This window comes from Plectropomus leopardus, chromosome 14 (genome assembly GCF_026936395.1).
Source record: "Plectropomus leopardus strain MGB_pleo_1.0 chromosome 14, ASM2693639v1, whole genome shotgun sequence".
Lineage (NCBI taxonomy): Eukaryota > Metazoa > Chordata > Actinopteri > Perciformes > Serranidae > Plectropomus > Plectropomus leopardus.
The window spans coordinates 9302062-9321647 of NC_142189.1; the positions used below are offsets into that span (position 1 = coordinate 9302062).

The window sequence follows — 19586 nt, forward strand, 5'->3', positions numbered from 1 at the left end:
TTCAGGTAATTTTCTTGTAACTCATACCCTCTTTTTGTGTTTTTAAGAGAAATCGACCCAATTTGTTCAGGTTTCAAAGGGTTAAACATTTGGTTTGTTATTAAACCGTCATGTGCTCTGGTTTTATCTCTACCCTTTAAATAACCAATTCCTAAATCCAGCCCACCTGTAGCCATGACCCAAAGCTCAGTTTGAGCTCTCTTCGATTTTTCTGCTGAATGTTCAGGAAAAAGCGAGGTTTGGAGAGCACAACTTGCCAAAAGAGAAATATTTACCCAAGTTGACGAAAGCAGTGCCCTGCTATTGAACTGCTCTCAGCTATATTTAGTTCCTCACCACCAGACCAAAGTGCTGCACTCATCAAGATAACATGAAAGACATAAAGTGAGTGTCTCTAAGCGCATACACCCCTTTAAACCCCCTTAAGTTAACCCTCTCAGCAGTTGCGTCACCAAACACATGTTGACGACCAAATAATTGCTCCATGCTAACTTGCCTCTATAGCTCAGCGTGTCATTGCAGACATCAGACACAATCAGCATGTGAAACTTTGACTACAAAAATACACAGCCGTCCCGCTCGCACACTCCCGTCAGACGCTTTCCACAAATCATACACAAATGTTTATGGGTTTTTCCACAAATTAAACAAATAAAGAGGGGGGTGGGGTTAGGTCAGGGGAGTGGGAGTGGAGGAGGGGGCTCTTGGATGGTGTGCAAGTCAGAGCCTCGAGCCAGCTGAGTGCTCCTCCTCTCCCTCCTCTCCCAGGAGAACCGCCACACCACGGCCAGCTGGAAACCATTGACAGGAGTTTGGGGTTAGTGAGCAAGAGAGGAGAGGGGCTTGACGGAGGAGATCATGGGGCCCCTGCCTGTCTTGATGAATCCGCTTTCCGCAACCAAAGTAAGACCAGAAACCAAGGAGGAGAAGGACAAGTATGTGTCATATATCTGTGTCATATATTTTTCATGCTGGGAGTGAGAGAGAGACGGAGAGAGAGACGGAGAGAGAGAGAGAGAGAGCTGTGTTTGAAAATCATGAATCATCAGCTGCATTTCCCGAAAGAGGCCTAAAGAAAAACTCAAAAGAAAAAAAAAGTGGATTTTCTCCAAATGGGATGTATTGGTCATTCATGAAAATCTAAAGTTTACACAACTTTATGAGAAAATAAGAAAAAATATGTTCAAGCGTTTAAACCACTTTTCATTAAACTACTTCAGCACAAACTAAACTAAAAACAACCTCTGCAGACATGCAGGAAGGAGACATTATGCTGATCTGAGTCATCCAGCACTTTGACACTTTGGCGCAACGTACGAGCAGCTCGGGCCTGTGTTGAATTAATGCCATTTTTGCAAAGAAAAGAAAAAAAAATGGGGAAGTGGTTTCTGAACTTTCTCAATACTCAATTCTTGATGGCTGCAAGACGTGCGTGGGTGCATGCTGATGTTTTGAGTTTATCTTTGACATTTTTAAGGTTTGAATCCAGAAAACCACTTGATGTCGCATTTTGTCTCAGACTTTTTAGAAGAGGTGTAGAGAACTAAAGTACGGAGCAGAGAGAGTGAGGCAGACACCAGACATGTTAAACCAAACCATGAAGACATGAGGTTTTACACAAAACACGACACAAACATCTTCCATCTGCACCACTTCAAACCAGCAACACAGCAGGACACAACAAACTGAGCAGCGTGCAGCTTTATCTAGTCAACTCTGTGATTACTACATAAACAAGGAGTAAACTGCACATCTTCTTCCATGACGTCAGGCACCTACAACAATACCCTACACTTAAACATGCAAATCTAATGAGTGAGTCACCAGTTTCATGAGAAATAATTCTGAGATTGGCTTGACTTAATTCGTGTGAGAAGGAAAAAAGCATTCCTAAAATGACAAAAATCTGTGTTGGAGTGAAGTAAATACAATCTCTAAATGAAAAATCATAACTGATTTAGAAGTTCCTCCTCGAGTCCCAGCTTGTACTCTGGGTGTTCAAGGTGCAGACATAAATACGTCAATCTCAATAAAACTTTCAATATACCGATTGCTAAATTTAAACATGAGGTATTTCATTTTCTCCTTAATCCCCCCTCCACCTCCAGACCTCGTGTGCACATGTGGAGAGTCTATTTTTACTGGTTTACCTGCACCTGAACCATGTGGACAGCTGGTTTCCATTTCCACTGGTCAAAAGGAGAAGAAGAACATGGCTTCCCTGCTGCAGGATACGAGTAGGCTATGTTATACCACCTAATAACAGCCAGAAATCTTGAAATAGTCTCTGCTCTACCGAAGTTAATCGTGAACTAAGTAAGAGATTTGGGGAGGATTTTTGAAGCCTAAATGCAATTGCTAGAAGTAAAAAGCTAATGTTAGGCTATAAATAAACTACATCACGGTCACATTGAAAAAAAACAACTAGACTGTAAAGGCTGTGTTCTGTTAAGCTTGTGTTAACCACAAACCTTATTTCAGGCTTCTAACCAAAAACCCCTTCAAAAAAGACCCACCGACTTTAAGACGAGGAAACTGGAGGTGCTGAAATGCTAATGAATTTCCAGGTTTTAGGACTCATTATTGGGGTTCTCTATAGCATCTTGAGATGGACGTAGAAGTTGTAATTCCACGTTTGGCCACTACAAAAATTGTCATCAAAGCAGAGTGCTGTTTCTGGGAGCTTCATCAACACAGCACATTTACAGTCTATGATTAATTGTGATTAAAGAAAAAATCTATTTACCAGAAAAACTGAGCATCAAACTCCGTAGAAGATCTTTTAGTACGGCCAAATGCTGAACAAGACTTTTTTTAGTAAGCTAAAACATAACAATTAACTTAAATGGGGCATCGAGTAGCTCAGTTGGTAGAGTGGGCACCCCATGTAAGGAGGCTATGCGGTCGCTGCAGCAGCTGTGCGCTCGATTCTAACCTCGGCCCTGTGCTGCATTTCACACCTTTGACATACTTTGACACGCTTCTGGAGTCAGCCTCTAATGGCTATTCAAGGAATAGCTTCATTTTTCAGCCCCGGAAGCTGCTGCTTGAGTGCAAAAGCATACAGTGTATAATACATTAACCACAGGTGGTAAAGTTGACGTGTCAATGAGCTATTTAGATTCTGCTCTGATTTCTTTAACTTTAAGGTGGTGGATTGAAAGTCGGGGGGGGGGGGGTACAGTACATCTGTTAGTGAAGTTGAATTACAGTAAAATACATGCTGTCTCCATCCATCCTTCTTCTTGTTTGAGAAAATATTCAAATCTTGTGTTCTCAAGACACGCTAATCCCACAGCAAAGCACACAGCTAACAAATGATTACAAGAATATGATCACAGTGTTTGGGTTTCCTACAGTCGTGCCTCTGGGACAGTGGTCACAGCTTGGTGGGAGTCGAGTCATGTTTTTATTCCAGTTGGCTTCCTCTCTTCGAGCTGATTAGAAAGTCTGTTGTCCATTACAGATGTTTTTTTGAGGGGGAAACAAAGTAATCCCCCAACTGACTATTTTTGGTTTTCCACACGACTGCAAAACAACACAAAGATATAACTCATCTCTTCATGTCATGTCACAGTGTAGGTGCACGTGTGCGGTTGCATGTGCACCTGAAACTTGATATATGGTTATTCGGTGTGAGTGGAAAAATACCCAGCAGCTATGGTATCAAAAGGAAGTGCACGAGGAAGCTTGTAATGTTTCTTTTTTTCAGATGTATTGCCCCAGAACGTCAAACCGCTATTTCACCATTGTCTATTCAGAGCCGCACGTCGTTTTGTAAAGATTAGACAAGCTCACCTCTATGACGTCATGAGTAATCACAAAAGGTGATTACCGAGGGAGGTCAGAAAAAGTTGTAAGAAATCCGGAGTTACTGTTACACAAAGCTGACAGAAGTCATGTCATGTCAGATCTTTTGCTCGAGGTAAAGTAGCAATACCACACTGTAGAGATACTCTGGAACAGTCCTGCATTAAAAATAATACTTCAGAAGAAGTACAACCTACCTAAAGCTGGTGAAGGGAGAAATCTAGAAAAGGCAAAAAGAACAACAAAAACAAAAATGTCAGACATTAAAAAACACACCCTTGTTCTGCAGGTCTCCCCTCTCTGTCCTAAGCCCCTCCACCTGACAGCCAGGGGCATACACACACATTTCATATAGTAGCCCAGTGTTTCCATTCTTGATTTGTTTAGTCCTGTTTTATAGTACATTTACGCACAATTTGCTCCATCTTGTCCTGCTCTCCCTCTCTGTTCACTGATTGAGACAACAATCAGCTAGCCAGCCACCTCACTCTGCCGTGGACTGCTTTTTGGGGAGGAGAGTAGGCAACAGCTTGGAAGACAGACCTTTTGTCGGTGGCTATGGGGGCTCAAATTCAGCCTGCGCGAAGCCCCAGCAACAGGAGTCACAGCGTGCTGGTGGAGAGTGGCAACACGGAGTCTTACCTGTGTAACGGCAGCAACTGAAAGTCTGCTGCTCTTGCAGGGAGTCGGGTCTGTCCGTTCTCCGGAGCTGCAGTTTGCACTGGTTGGATTCGGGTTGCTGCAGTCACTGACTGGGGCTCCATCCCTCGAGCTGCCGCCTGCTCTCCTCCTGGCGAGGTGGTCTGGAGAGGTGGAAAGTGAGGCAGAGGACACACTGTGATTCGAAGCTCGAGTTATCAACATAAAAGTAAACTTGAAGCAGCAACTGTAACTGGAACAATTTTCCCCAGTCCATCAGATTTGCAGAGTCCTTTGACTTGTTAAGCGTCTACTAAAACCCAACTATATAGGCAAGCCTACCACCATATGTTATGTTTTTATTTGTTTGTTTTGTTTCCATATAGTAGTTTTAAAAAGTGCTATATAAATAAAGCTTTACTTACTCACTAACTAAGCCTTTGGCTCCGGGTAGCAGAAGACTCAACTGTTAAGGATATTTTCCTCCATCTCTAAAAGGCTTCAGTGATATTGACATTGATTGTTTTAATGTGTTTATTGACAGACACATTTTAAGGCTCTCTCTTTGATAAGTCTGTTTGCCTTTTTTTGGTTGCTTTACAGTGTAGGAGACTGTCACCCATGCTGAAATAGCAACTTTTTGTGCCATTGAATCAGGTCTTGAGTGACGTGCACACAAATCTACATTTGTAGATCAGCCAATAGGAACGCTCTCCCTCTGAAGTGACCTGTGATTGGCCCGAGTATTGCATAATGAGCTGTATTTTCTAAAGCCAGAAACTGAGCTAATAGGAGGAACAGAAGTCAAGTTTTCTCTAAACCACCTGAATTACAATAAGATCAAAGTTTATTGTGGGATTTTAGCCCAGTGACACCAAAATAAAAGTGCCTACCCCAGTTTTAAAGCACCAAAAGTAAAACTACCCATCATGCAGTACAGCCTATTTCAGAATAATGTTTGTTATAATATTGTATCATAATTATTGATATAATAATATGTACATTATTGTAATGTTGCAGCTGATAAAGGTGGGGGTAATTCTGTTCTGTTTCAATAATCTAAATGTGCAATGTGACTAAAGCTGTCAAATAAATGTGATGGAGTAATAAGTACAAGATTTGCCTCCTAAATGTAGTGGAGCAGAAACATAAAGTGGCAGAAAATGGAAATACTCAAGTTCAGCAACTGAGTAAATGTACTTATTTACTTTCCACTATGACTGTCACATCATAAATATTAAGGATATCATCAGAGTCAGAGCTGCCCCCTCGGTGCAGCAGATAATGACACCGGGGAGGGACCTCTTGGACTTTCCTTTGCCTAACTTGGTCATGGAGACCAGCTCCACCAGCAGCCCTGCATGTGCAGCTCTCAGAGGGCTAAAGACGACTAACACACCTCAGCAGCCAGAAAAACATCTGGGCCAGGGTGTCCACGTCCTGCACTCCTTCCCACAATGCCCTCATTCCCTTTCTATAATCATTAAATCACTGACGGATGTGAGAGAGGAGCAGCAGGGGGCTGAGAAAGAGAAGAGAGGAAGATGAAGATAGAAAAAGAAATAAACAGGAAGGTGCAAGGTGTTTTTCTGGCACCAAAGGCTTCATATGTCAGTAAGCACGAGTCAGACCTGCAGATAATGACGTGAGGCGCTGTAAAAGGCAGATGTTGCTTTAACATTGCAAATATGGACTGTTATGACTGTGTCTGCATGTGTTTGTGCTTCGTAATTAAAACATTTACGGACTGTGAGAGCTGTGCTTCGAATTCAACGTCATCCCTTCCAAAAATTACTCATCTAGCACTTGTTTAGAGCATGAAAGAAATATTCTAACGCTAAAGGGATTTGAATGTCTGGAGGTGATTGTTCTTGACAAAGGCAAACATGAGTTACGTGTTTTGCTCGCAGTCAAAAATTCTGACTGTGATTCATTTATTTGTTGAGGAAAGAAAAGCATTTTTTATCACCACAATCACATCATTAAATACACTCAAACCAAAAAACACTGTTTCAGTTTGATGCTGGTTGAGAAATAACTCTGTCACAGCATTAACAACCCACCATTTATAAAAAAAACAAAAAAAACTGTCAACTTCTTAAAATGATGCTTGTATATTTTTGAGCCTTGACAGACATAAAATTTCTGTCAATCTGTCCACCTGTCCGTCCATCCATGTCATCCATGTCATAACTCTTTTTAACCCTTTGGAACCTGAGCAAATTGGCTTGGTTTCTTTCAAAAACACAGAAAAAAAGCAAAGAGCAACTGAAAAAGAAATTAACAAAAATTAACAAGACATAAGTAAAAAGTACAAGAAAATTAATTTTGAAAAAAATTAAGAAAAAAGAAAAAGAAAGTATAAACAAACAAACAAACAAACAAACAAGACTTACGTGCATAAAAATTAAAATAATTCAACAAAATTATTTGTTATATGTAATCATGTTAGTTCTTACTCTAACTTTAGAAAACAATGATTTTCTAAATCTACTAATTTATTGCAATTTGGGGACATTTCTTACCAGGTTGCTAATTTCCTTTTTCCCAATGTTTTTGAAAGAAAGTGCGTCAATTTGCTCAAGGTTCAAAGGTTTAATTGCTTGTGAAAGCGGCCTGAAAGCAGCACAAGAAAAGCAGGTTTCAAAGGGTTAACGATATCGGTTGATAAAATTGCAGACGAGATTCTTGGTTTAATGAAGTGATAAATGAACTCCACCTGAGAGAAACAATGAGCTTTTTTATGAGACTAATATTTAACTTCCTGTGTAGTCTCTGAACTCAGTCTATTGTCACGAGTCGAACTCGAGTTGTTGTGACATGGTTTCCTCTGCTGAGCCAATCCAGCCCTTTTAAACTGGAGCGAGTGGCGAGCTGTGTCCACAGGCGTGCAGCCCGCCGCCAGAACCTGAAGTGCAGCACGTATGGAGGAAACCGCTCCAGTCGGAGAAATCGGATCCATCTAGGGGGAATATCCCAAAATAAACCCCTCTGTTCTCCCATATCAGGCCTTGTATAAATAAGATAGCACTGCAGGCACACTGCACCATGGGAATTAGCCAATCCAGTCCTGTAAACATCAGCCAATGACTTCTGGCAGGCTGGCCGGCTCTCAGGAGGGGAGGTTCTGCGCTGGAATTCATAAATAAATCACTTTTCTGGGAGGATTATGTATCCACAGTCCCCGTCCTCCCGGCCCCCTCCCCCCAAAAATAAACAGGGCCAAGCAGAAATAGCAGAGTTTAAGCACCACTACAGGAAATTATTTGGGCTTGTTGCTATAATTTGAGGACATTATTTTCATAGCATTTGCATTTTAGTAAAATTTTGTTTGAAAGCATGTTACTCAGCCTCCTCGCCCATGTGCGACTGTACGTTCCTGTGAACGGAAATAAATAAGTCACCGAAACAGAATAAAGGATTCTCTGTAACATTACCATGACTTATGATTTGATAAGAAGCACACTCACTCTCTCCAACAAATAGTTTCCAACACAAAACCGAGGTCAAGTGAGATTTAGCAGCGCCGCTTGTGTTGCTATCCAGCGGTTGTTTTTGGGTGTTTATGCCATTAACAGGTTCCCAGAGGAAGTAATGCAGCACTATTTAAACCCACTTAGCCTGGCCCTCCCTAGACAAACACAGCGGCCAAGTGACAGACGCTGAATAAAGGTTTGGGTTGGCGCAGAAACGGTAAAATATCCTTTGTGATAACATACAGAATGTCTAAATAAAGGAGGAACTGATTTGGTGATTTGCAGGTCAAAGACGTGCAGGCTTCAGGGTTGAAACTGGGCTACATTTGAGTGAGAGGTTTATGTATTTTAACGTCTGGCCAACATATAACAAATGTTCCCATATTTCAAACAGCTCCGTCTTGCCAAGAATTGTTCCTGCACCTCCAGACATACATAGGATTCCAATGTTTAGTATGACTGCAGTAGTAAGCTCGACATGTAGCGAGGCAAAAAGTAGGGGTGTGGACATGTGGGTGTAGTGAGTCAAACTGTCATTCAGAAGGCTGGGCTTAAAGTCTCGCCACAGTCCAGCAACTTCTGACTTAACACCTGACTGCAGTGACGTATAGGCACGCTCCAAGAATCGATGACATCACTGTTGGGCGTGGCTACAGGTGCATTGAGGCAAACTTGATTAGTGAAACAGACTTTCGGGGGCAGAGAAACACTGCTTTTCAGCCTGGTGTTAAGTGACTCTTTAAGGTCCGATGTGTGTGATTTCATGGCATCAAGAAGTGAGGTTGCAACCAACTGACACTCCTCCTGTATGTCAAGTGTGTAGGAGATATAGGGTGGCTGACATAAAAACCAGACTGGCCCTATCTAGAGCCAGTAGACCGGTTTCCATCACAGGTTTGTGCAAAACTTAAGTGATATTTTCGAAACGTCGATGAAACTCTATTGCAAAATGACTGTGTTTCCATTGAGTGATGTTGTGTAACTTCTCCTCTTGCAATAACATTACAAAAAGCACGGCGATGGATGTTCAAAACATTAGCAGGTTTGTTTATATTGCAGCCACCGCACCAGCCGTCATTATTTCCAATCAAAGGTGACATAAGCGTGTTATGTGAGCGATAATGAGAAGGAGAGCCCCTTATGTGTGGGAGAGGCCAAGTATGAGGGATTTCTGTGACTTAAATGTGATTTCAATCCCATGCGAATCTCAGCTATGTCCATAATTTGTAAAGTGAAAATTCAAGGGCAGATTGCCTATCGTATTTCAGCAAACACAGAGGTCAGGACATAATATTAGTCCTGTGTGAATCAGCATCTCTGTGATTTGCTGCTAATTTGGGTTTGTTTTCCTATGCACCATTTTCTGCCTCTGTCCCGGTCAAGAAATATGGAGGCTACAGTGGAAACCATAAATTAATGTTTTGACAGCATTTTGGTTGCAAATTCAGGAGGATTGGATTTTTATCCAACTACACAACATGGAGACCCATTCACAGAAAGAGCGAGCTCAAATCCATCAGAAGAGAAAAATCTCAAAAGCCGATGAGATGGATGACATGTGTCAGCCAGCATATTGTAAGGATCATTTTTCTATCTTTCAACAGGCTAACAGCGGGGGCGGATTTAAGGATCCGAGGACGTTACGTTGAGCCTTGATATCATATCTGGGGAATAATGTCGGTAAATTCGAGTAGAATACAGAGACATAGCTTATTCTGTGTGAATGCACCGCATGAAACAAAAATGTGTGTGTGTGTGTGTGGGGGGGGTAATTTCCAAATTACATAAGGTCCCCAGGTAATACTAGTCTCATGCAAATACAGTTTTGCACTAAAAATCCTTTACTTTTTAATGAAATTCTGCTTGGTTTTAACCTCTTTGAGTTGAAGATCACGTAATCATGCTTACTATGTTAGTAACCATGGAAGCTACTTGTGTGTTAGTTATGGGATGGAACATTGTCAAATATTCCTTATATGTTAGGAAACACAAGGGCTTTCATTGCTACGACATCTTGCAGAACAACAAACTCTGTGACCTAAATAACAGGACCTCTGGCCTGATTGATGATCCATGAACATCACGGAAACGATAATGAAGCAGAGTGCTTAAGAAGTAACTGAAAGGCAACAATGGGGGGTGGTTTCCAAATGGAGGAGGCTTGTTGTTGTTGTTCTTGCTCTTTCATGCCACTAACTTATTCTTGTGTGGGCATGAACGGGTTAAATGGCTGAGCAGTGAGATACTTCAAATGCACACAGAGGCATCAAAGGATTGGAGCGCTCCTCACCTCCTCTGCATGTTCCATACAGTCTGCAGCACTTTTACTCATACAGTACAAGACACAGAAAAAGCCTGGTGGGTGGTACAGATGCCTGCACGAAGAGACACAGAAACAACCCCCAACTTCCTGTTTGATATGTGTGAACGCAGGTGTTGTTTCTAACATTTGTTCAGTAGCTACCGAGTGAAAAAATTCTGGTTATTTCAGCTCTGAAGTAACACTTTTTGTGCTGCTGTGATAAATAGGTCTGGGGAATGTAAGGGGGCTTCCTCTTTCCACATCAATAAGATAAGAGAGGAAGTGACATAAGTTCCTGCAGTGAGCTGTGCGGCGGCAGGGGCACGAGGCTGATAGTGAACGCTGCATGTGTTCACAGAAAGAACTTGCCTAACATGAACTGCTTCAAATGATCTCTAACCCTCATTTCATCATCGTCAGACTCTATTTAATGTTCTCTGCTGATGCTTGGCTGAAGATTTCTTGGTAGTGAGATAAATGCTTTAACCCTTTGAAACCTGGTTCCATATCTGATTTGAACCTTATTTATTTCATATGTGTTAAAAAAATAGAATGAAATACAATAAGGATATAATACAGTTATACATAACCATTCAACATATTCGAAAAGGAGCGGGATGAAGTAAAACAAATAAAAATAAAATATCAGTCTTCTTGTGTTGCATTCAGTTGCGATTCACAAGTTATTTAACCCTTTGAAACCTGACCTAATCTGTTTGATTTATTTTGAAAACACGTGGGAGAAAGGAAATGACTATCTTTATAAGAAGTGTCCCACAAATTGCAAGAAATTAGCACAAATTGAAAAGAAATTACCTGAATATTACTGTTATAAAAGGGGGGAGGATAATAAGAAAATTATCAAAAAACTTGTGAAAAATGTCCAATATATATATATATTTAAATTTATTTTTTTCAGCACTTTTCAAAGGTTGTTTGTGTGTGGGGATTTTTTTCTTGTTTTTTCTCTTTTTCATGTTTATTTTTGAGATACATTTCTTGTAACTTTTTTAAAAATAATTTCTTGCTAATTTTTGAGCAGTGTCTTCTTGCCTTCTTACCATGTCTTTAAAAGACCTCAAACCAGTTTGCTCAGGTTTCAAAGGGTTACTTATATGAGAATGAAACCAGACTGTGTGTGTCTAACCTCTGTATTTGTCATAGGCTGGTGATTATAGATAAGACGGAAATGTCCTGCAGTACCCTCTGCCAATGATGTCTATAGAATCAGGCCATTTGAAATGTTTTTGCTACTTAAATTTGATCAGATCAGTCAATATTCAACACTGATGAGATTATGAACAGAAACAGCACAGAGTGACTCATAACTTTAAACCTGACCTCAGAATTGGCTTCATTATAATTTATTTTGACAGTTATTATAGCAGTGGATCTCTCTTCTTGGAATTAAACTCAATAAGACTTTTATTATGCGATCATGCCAGCACACAAGTTTAACTGTAAATAGCCAGAGGAGATTAACTACAGTGATTCACATGGACATGAAAAGTGATCGTCAGAGTCAGATCTCAAAAAGCTCATCAGAGAGACAAGTGTGACCGTGACCAGAGAGGACACATTGTGCAACATTGTTTGTAAACTGAACCCTGAACCAGCGACTGCCGGGTTCACGGCGTGAGTCACAGCCTGTGGTGTCGCCAGGGTTTCAGCCACTCGGTAAACAAGGCAAAAGATTGCCAAACAGGAGAAAGTGCCATTGGAAAGTACCCAAGAAGAGGAAGCTACGCTGTGAACACGCGGGAGAAAATCATCTTCGGCCACAATCAAGTGATAAGAGGGGACACTCTCAGGCCGGACTTAATCTTTATACGCTCAGGAAGAAGCTTAAGATCAAAAGTTAACACTTCCGTGCCGGTTGAGTGTGATGAAACACAACAAGCAGGACTGAAAGAGAAAGAAGACGCAGTCAAAACATATGAGAGAGACATAAAAGAGTCACAAAATCTCCACTTTGACTCAAAAGCTCTGTGTTTTATCACTAGTCAACAAAACAACCATTGATTCAGCACCATCTGAGAGGGTTTTTTTAAGGAAACCCAGACATGGTCTCACCTTTTGTCCTAGTGACTCATAGCAGACACTGCATTTTCCAAAAATCGGGGTTGACGAAGGTCACCATGCCCTTCTAGTTCTGATAATGGACCAGCCGGGGCCACATGTGTCGAGAGTCAAAAGTTCGGAGTTTGAACCCGTTCCACTTGGACTTGGATGAAACTCAAGAGAGGCTACAGGCCATTCGCTCCCAGACTGATAAACAACTCCCGGGCAGAGAGCTGGGCCAACTGAGAGGGAGCTGAGCCGGAAGTACGCACGACTTGTACGCAGAAAACATTAGTATGAAATCATGCATTACACATATTGGCAAATAAATACTCAATATGCTCATTTGAAGTTTTTTCCAACACTGGAAAACTTACAGGCCTGACAGAGCGGGATAGCTGCCCATTCATTTAATCATTAATGTGTGCATTTAGAGAAAAGTGATAAAATATAAGTTACCCAAAAACAGTTTCTGTTTGTGCACTGTTGATGAATACTTTCATTCCTCAATGTCATGCACAAAAGAAATGGGGGACTTACTAATAGCCACAAACAATAGTTATCAACTGTGGTGAAACAGCTCCTATTAAATTTGCTTTCTCTTTCAAGATCACATTTATTTTAATGTCTGGTGAAAAAAGTATCCAACCAGAAAAACAGCTCTGTGAGGCTCCAGACCACCAGGACCCTCATTAGTTTTGCTCTCACAGATTTCACATCTCCACTTACATAATGAGAATAATAAGTGGAGCTATCATCGCAAACTTTAACAGTGTTTGAGGACAATACTGCAGTTTGTAGTCTATGGGCGACAGCACAAACACATGAGTGTTTCTATTAGCCGGTGATGCATATCCGCACAGTCAAAGCAGAACAAAAGTGAATGACATGGAAAACAGGAAATGCACTCATGAATTCACTTAGCCTCAACAGAAGTGAGTCGGGGATGGAGCCAAAACTTGCAGGATAAATGTTTAGTGAGACCTCATCTTGAAATTGGTTTAAGCTGTTTTGCCACTATATGGTGACAGGACTCGTCACATGGTTGCTGTCAGCGACCTTCCACATCTACTTATGACTTTTAAGGTATCCTTTTGCATCAGCTGTTTACGCTCTGGGATGCCGTTGTGGTGATGTCAACAGGGATGGTTGGGTTTAGGCAAAAAAGGCAAAAGTATGCCCGCACATCCAATCCAAATTTGAAGCAGGTGCTGAACCAAACATGAGTGAAAAGTCGCACACTCGCACACTGAAGGGCTCCAGTTATCACTTCTTTAAAGCACCAAAGTGAAGTTTCAAGTACAACCACTCTTCATCAGGCCAGATTTAAAGTGCGAGATGCCATCTTAAATTTGTATGTGAACAGTCATGTGACCAATCATGTGAAAGGTACATGTCAATAAATATTAATGAATAAATACATAATCACACACAAAAAATATATGTGTAAATATGTGTCTACAACCTATGACCTAATCTATGACCCAGCAGCCATCTCCCCTCCTCTGATAAATAACAAACAGTTCCTAAACAGAAAAGCAGTTTGATTTGTTGTAACTGCAAAAATAGATTACCATTATATTTGATTCTGAACACATTTAGTATCTGAAACCAGCTGTACGGTACATCTTCCTTCCACAGCTCGTCTTTTCTTTCTGTTAATGTGAACTGACGGCGGTTCACAGTTGTCAGAGATTACATTTTACCTGAATACTTGAAATCACCACCTCATTACCATGGACTTTTTATTCCTCGACATGTGAAAGACATCTTTACGTTCTTTGGCATTTTAAAAAACTGTCATGGGCATTTTTTGATTTCTGAGCCTGTTTTTTTTGCACCGCATCGCATGACATCAATGCCTGTGCACAGGAAGTGGGCAGAGAGGGGAGTTCTGTTAGAGGCCTAAAATAGCTTGTCAGACACCAAGATGTATGTCTCTAAAGTTTTCTGCTTGGGTGCGTCCTCTATTGTGCTTCAGTAAGAGCTCATTGTAATAATATAAAGGGGAGATATTTTTAAAAACAGGTGAGGAGGCCTCTGCATTGAAGAGAACCAGTTCTCCATGAAAACTGTGGCTGTACAGTTCGAGCAGAGCCTTATGCAACCGACAAGGTAATTTATTTTAACCCACTTAGGAAAGAAAGACATCAGTGTAGTGGCTGCAAAGTTCATTAGCCAGTGACACTATTTCTTGGAAGTCTCAAGGGTGCTGTCTGTGTCGGAGGCATGTGGGGTTGACGTGAAAAGTCGGCACTCAAACTTCGAGGAGGTCAACCTCTTTAACAGCCGTGAATCACCAAAAAAAATCAACAAGCTAAGTCGTTCCCACTGGAGCCTTTTTCCATCAAACTACCGAGGGTCATATAAAGAACGTGGCAATGTCATTGTACACTTTGTGAGGGAGATAGGTCATAAAAATATCTCGCCACAGAATACCTTCACCTATGTCAGGAAACGGCTGTGCAATAATTCACTTCATATTTATTTTTTTTTCCCAACTGAAGGTGTTTAATGAGTGAAACCGTCGTCGCCGTTGTCATCAGGATTTTCTACTTTTCATCGTCTCTTAACGATTCAAAATTCGGGTGCGACGAGTTCATGAGTTTGACCCACAATCGGCGTTGACATATTACAAAGACAGAGAATGGACACAAAACATAACAGGACCTCATATATAGTGGAAGGAAGATGTACCGTACGGCTGTAGACTAAACATAAACACTGCAGGAGTTTACATTCAGAGCTCTGGGGCTGTAACAGCACTGGCACGGCTGGTAGCAGCAGCATTACCACAGCCACAGATGTGCTCAGTACAACTGCTGCACTGTGAACAGAGTCTCAGTCAAAGATGCATCTGTTCCTGATCTGTGATAATGCCCCGAAAATCTGAAAATTACAAGTCATAATATTATTTCATTACTTTTTATGTGGCTTTTAGTCTTTGTTCTTTAAATATGTGCTCTGTATATGTACGCTAGGGATGTACAGACTATAGAAACAGAATGACAGTAGAATGAACATTCCTGTTCAAATCAATGCCGCGGGATCGTCAGATAACAGCCATATTTATTGCTGGATTTCATTTACCTCGGAAGTCGGAGGTTGGAGCCTGGAAGGAACCGGAATTGATCACATTCCAGGACAAAAAGTTGGAAACATGGTCGGAAAACCAAGATGCTTTTAGCAATACCAGCTGATAACAACACAATGTGCTGTATTTTGTGCATGCAAACACTGTTGCAACAAAGATAGAAGATGGACAGGCATGTGTGTATGTCTGCTTTAATATGAAACAAATAAAACTGAAATGCTAATAAACAGAATATCACTGCAGCTTTTGCTACTGTTGATGTACAGAGCACCCATCTTGGATTTTGAGGTTTCGGGTTAGTGAAGTTTTTCCAGCTTTCCATGCCTAAAATCTGACTTCAGGGGGCATCCCAGTTGAAATTTCGGCCTTGAAACTTTCCAGTGCAAATGGAACGTCTCATATGTGCATAGTTGCATCCCTTGTAGCTGGCTAAGTTTTGTAACTTCTGTGTAAACAAACTGACTTACAGCAAGTCACAAATTTACTGAGGTAAAATTTTGCAATTTAAAACTACTTATTTAATGCCAAAACATGATATTTTTCGCAAACTTAACCAAGCAGTTTTAGAGTGGAACTGCATCCATTTCATGAATTTGAGGTGTTTAAAACTGCGATCATTAGGACGATAATATGTCCTTTTGGAAATGGACCCATTCTGTTATTTTCAAAATTATGGATTCCTTATTGAAAACATAAACTGATGAATACATAACCCAAATATTTGAATTGCCAAACACATTACATTACTCACTAAAAAAGTAACCTGAGTCCTTATTTGTAACCTATTACCCCAAACACTGCCGATTATATGCATATACTCACTATGCAGAGATGTCGATACAACTGATCACTTAAAAGGCAGCAGTGGGCCAAAACAGTGAGTGCGACACACTTTAAGTCCTCAGTGACGTGTGTTGTCAAACTAGTGAAATTACCACAGTAAACAGTTCAATACTCCTCTATTCATCCTATTTCTATAGTACAGACACTGTATGGGGTGTCTACGAGCGTCTGCTCCGTCATTCTTTACTGCGGTCGTCCCAAAAGCAGCAGGAAGGCAGGAAGCTCCACCCTGCCCCCTTCCATCCTCCTTTAACCTGGCTCAGACTGAAGGCTGCAGTCTGATCCTCCTTTTAACTATTATCATGCGTGCACCGAGGCGTGTTTACACAAACACACAGATTTCATTACACTTGATTTTTACTGGCATTTACTTTTACACAACTCTTAAACCCAGAGAGGAAATAAATGAACATCACGAAAACTTCTCCCTCTTATTCCTTGCCTTTTCCCCCTCCTTTCTCAACTTCTAACTACTTCCAAAAAACCCAATACTCCCACTCCTTCCCTCCCCTCGTCCTCCCTCTCCCCCCTTCATCTTATGGGCCCACTCACTGACAGCTGGCTCTGATTATGGCTGTGAAAAATGGGGCAGTCACGCCAGCAATCCCCCCCTCCAGCATTCCTACAGCATGACTCCGCACTTTCTCCCTACACTGGTGCTCGGGCCCGTCTCTGCCTCCCTCCCTCCTGCATCCCTCTGTCTTTCTTCAGCTGTCTTCATTTCTTTCTCTCTTGTTGTTTTCCCATTTAAATACACGAGCAAAGAAAAGGGGTAAAGTTTATGCAAGCAGCTGTTTGTTTGAGGGGATTTGTGTCCTGCAGAAGTTTTAAAAATGAGCCGGACTGAGGGCATTGAGGGTGTGAGAGGAGAAAAAAAATGAATGGGAGATTATGTTTGAGTTAGTCATACGACAGAGACAGATGGAAGAGATACTGAAGCAGCTTCTTCACATATGGAGCAAAAAAAAAAAAAAACAGCGAGCCCGCACAAGACCAAACACACTCCATCACCGCCTCATGCTATGACGTTTATGGTACATTACATGACTATATAATGATTACAACATGTCCACAAGCACATTGTTTTGGCAGATTTTTCCATAAGTTCTTATTTATTTGTCTAATCTGAAAAAGGCAAAAAAACACAAAAGCATAACCAGTAAGCACTGGGTGGGTTTTGTTACATGATTTGGCTCTGTTGAAGAAGTAAGGACCATAAAAAGCTGCAGTTTTAGCACATCTATCCACACCTGAACTCTTCTGCCAAACTTTCCACCTTGGTTGTGTCCACTCTCGCCCGCTTGATATACTGGAAAATAGGAAACCTGCCCAGAATTCACAACAGAATCTTGACGCCGTAAAACTGAAAATAGTTGGCCGGGAATTTATTTTCTTCATCAAGAAAAATGATCAGGGGATTCATAGATAGGGTTTCATAATCCGAGCAATAAACCTAAATGTTACAGATGAATAACAGAGTATAGTGTAACATTTAATGTATCAGCACAGGCCTGGATTTACTGTGAAGATCCACAAAAGCTCTGCCAGCGGGACACGGTGATTTGGCTCCATCACTCAACATGTCTTGTGCTTTAGCGACGTGTTTGTTTTCTGAAACATTTGGCATGAAGACAGGTTGTAAATTCAGGTCAGTGCTTTGTTGAAAGGTTTATTGTACTGTAGGAGATCAGATATGAGCTTAAACTCTGCCTCTCCTAATTTTAGCCATATGTTAGATTTAGGTTTTGCTTAAAGCTAATAGTGAAAATTCCCCAAAAAATCCAGTGGATGTAAAGCCTATGAGCTAGCGGTGTATTTCTTATATCCTAAACTGTTCCTCCTGAATTTGAAATACTGTCATAATCTCTGCTTTACTAAGTTAAAAGGAGAGGGTTTATTTTTATTCTAAGGAGACTGCAGCTGTGCTTAATTCTTATGTTCCCATGTAAACGTGCTCACAATGGCAATGCTAAAATGCTGATGTTTAACATGTGTAGCGGCTTCATGTTCACCATCTTAAGTCCCTTTCCCATTGCACAAAAAATCCCCTAACTTCCGCAAATATCTGGCTTTTGTATAAAATGGGACAGGTTACAATCAGCATTGACTCCCACGTCAAATAACTGTGCAGTAGTCAATGGTATTTATTGGCTACAGCTCCGATAAGCTTCCATCAGCATTGATGAAAAAACATCACTCAGGTGGACACACTAATTTTAGCCCCTTTGCCGGTGGAATGACGGGCCACCAGACAACATCGTCTGTCTTCACCTAAGCAGTGCTCGAACACCATTTAAAATTTTAGTCAGCGTCGACTTTGATAGAGAGACTGAGTAAGTAACAGATATTGGAGCAAAGTAATCACCGTAACATTTTCACCGGCCTCCATGCTGCTTTCTACTGTTTACTAATCTGATCATCAGTCTGTCTATGACATCAAATGTAACACACCAGAACAAAAAACACACAGAAGGTCATACTGTCTGCAGCAGAGCCGTGTACATATCTCTGGTCTACTAGCAACAGGAAAGGAGTCTATACTCCAGGAGTCTCTAAGGATACAGCTGTTCATTTTTTTTTCAAGCGAGTACATAATGTCACAGTCAACATGAATTATGGATGCAGTTTGCTAACTAATCAACCTGATACTAGTGTTAGCTGATACCTTAATGTTTGCTGAGTCAGATCCAGTCCTTCCCAGCTATACCCTCTCATCCAAACAAACATAAACGCACACACACACAAACAAGGTGGCGGTGGGCAAAATGCCAAACTTGTGACTTCAAACGTTTGAAGTCATATTAATGTTGCAGCCTTCATACTATAAGCTATCTCCCTTGCAGCGAGTAAATGTGGAGTTGGGGACCAACCAAGCCTTCCTGATATCATATATCATGATTTATATATAGATTATAATTATTTGTATTGTTAATCTGTATCTGTAAAATACCTAAAGCTGTCAGATAAATGCAGTGGAGTAAAAAGTAAAATATTTGCCTCTTAAAGGTAGTAGAGTATAAGTATAAAGTAGCAAAAAAAAAAAAAAAAAAATGAAGTAAAGCAACTCAGATCTGTATTTGAATAAATGCAGTTTTTACTTTATGTACTTTCCACCACTGGATATTAATTCAAACTACTCAACAGTGCCATTTCTTATTTTAGCCCTATTAGATTAAAGTTAGCTATTTGATTCAATGGCTTAAATAAAATATCATTAAAAATCAGATTGCAGATAACATTTCCAAAGAGACCGAATGAATTGAATGTCCTTGGGCTGGCAGTAATTTCCCTACCTCCTCCTCTGTATCTCCTGCATCTGAAATACCTTGATAATCTCTGTTTCAGTGTCTAACAGGGAGTG

The 19586-nt window shown here is 40.9% G+C and overlaps 1 long non-coding RNA gene across 1 annotated transcript; it reads left to right on the plus strand.

The window, feature by feature from the left end:
• The first annotated feature begins 743 nt into the window (after positions 1-743).
• On the plus strand, positions 744-5565 carry LOC148187421 (uncharacterized). The gene is made up of 2 exons (XR_015778680.1): positions 744-935; positions 4493-5565. It is a non-coding gene; the product is annotated as an uncharacterized LOC148187421 (long non-coding RNA).
• The last annotated feature ends 14021 nt before the right edge of the window (positions 5566-19586 follow it).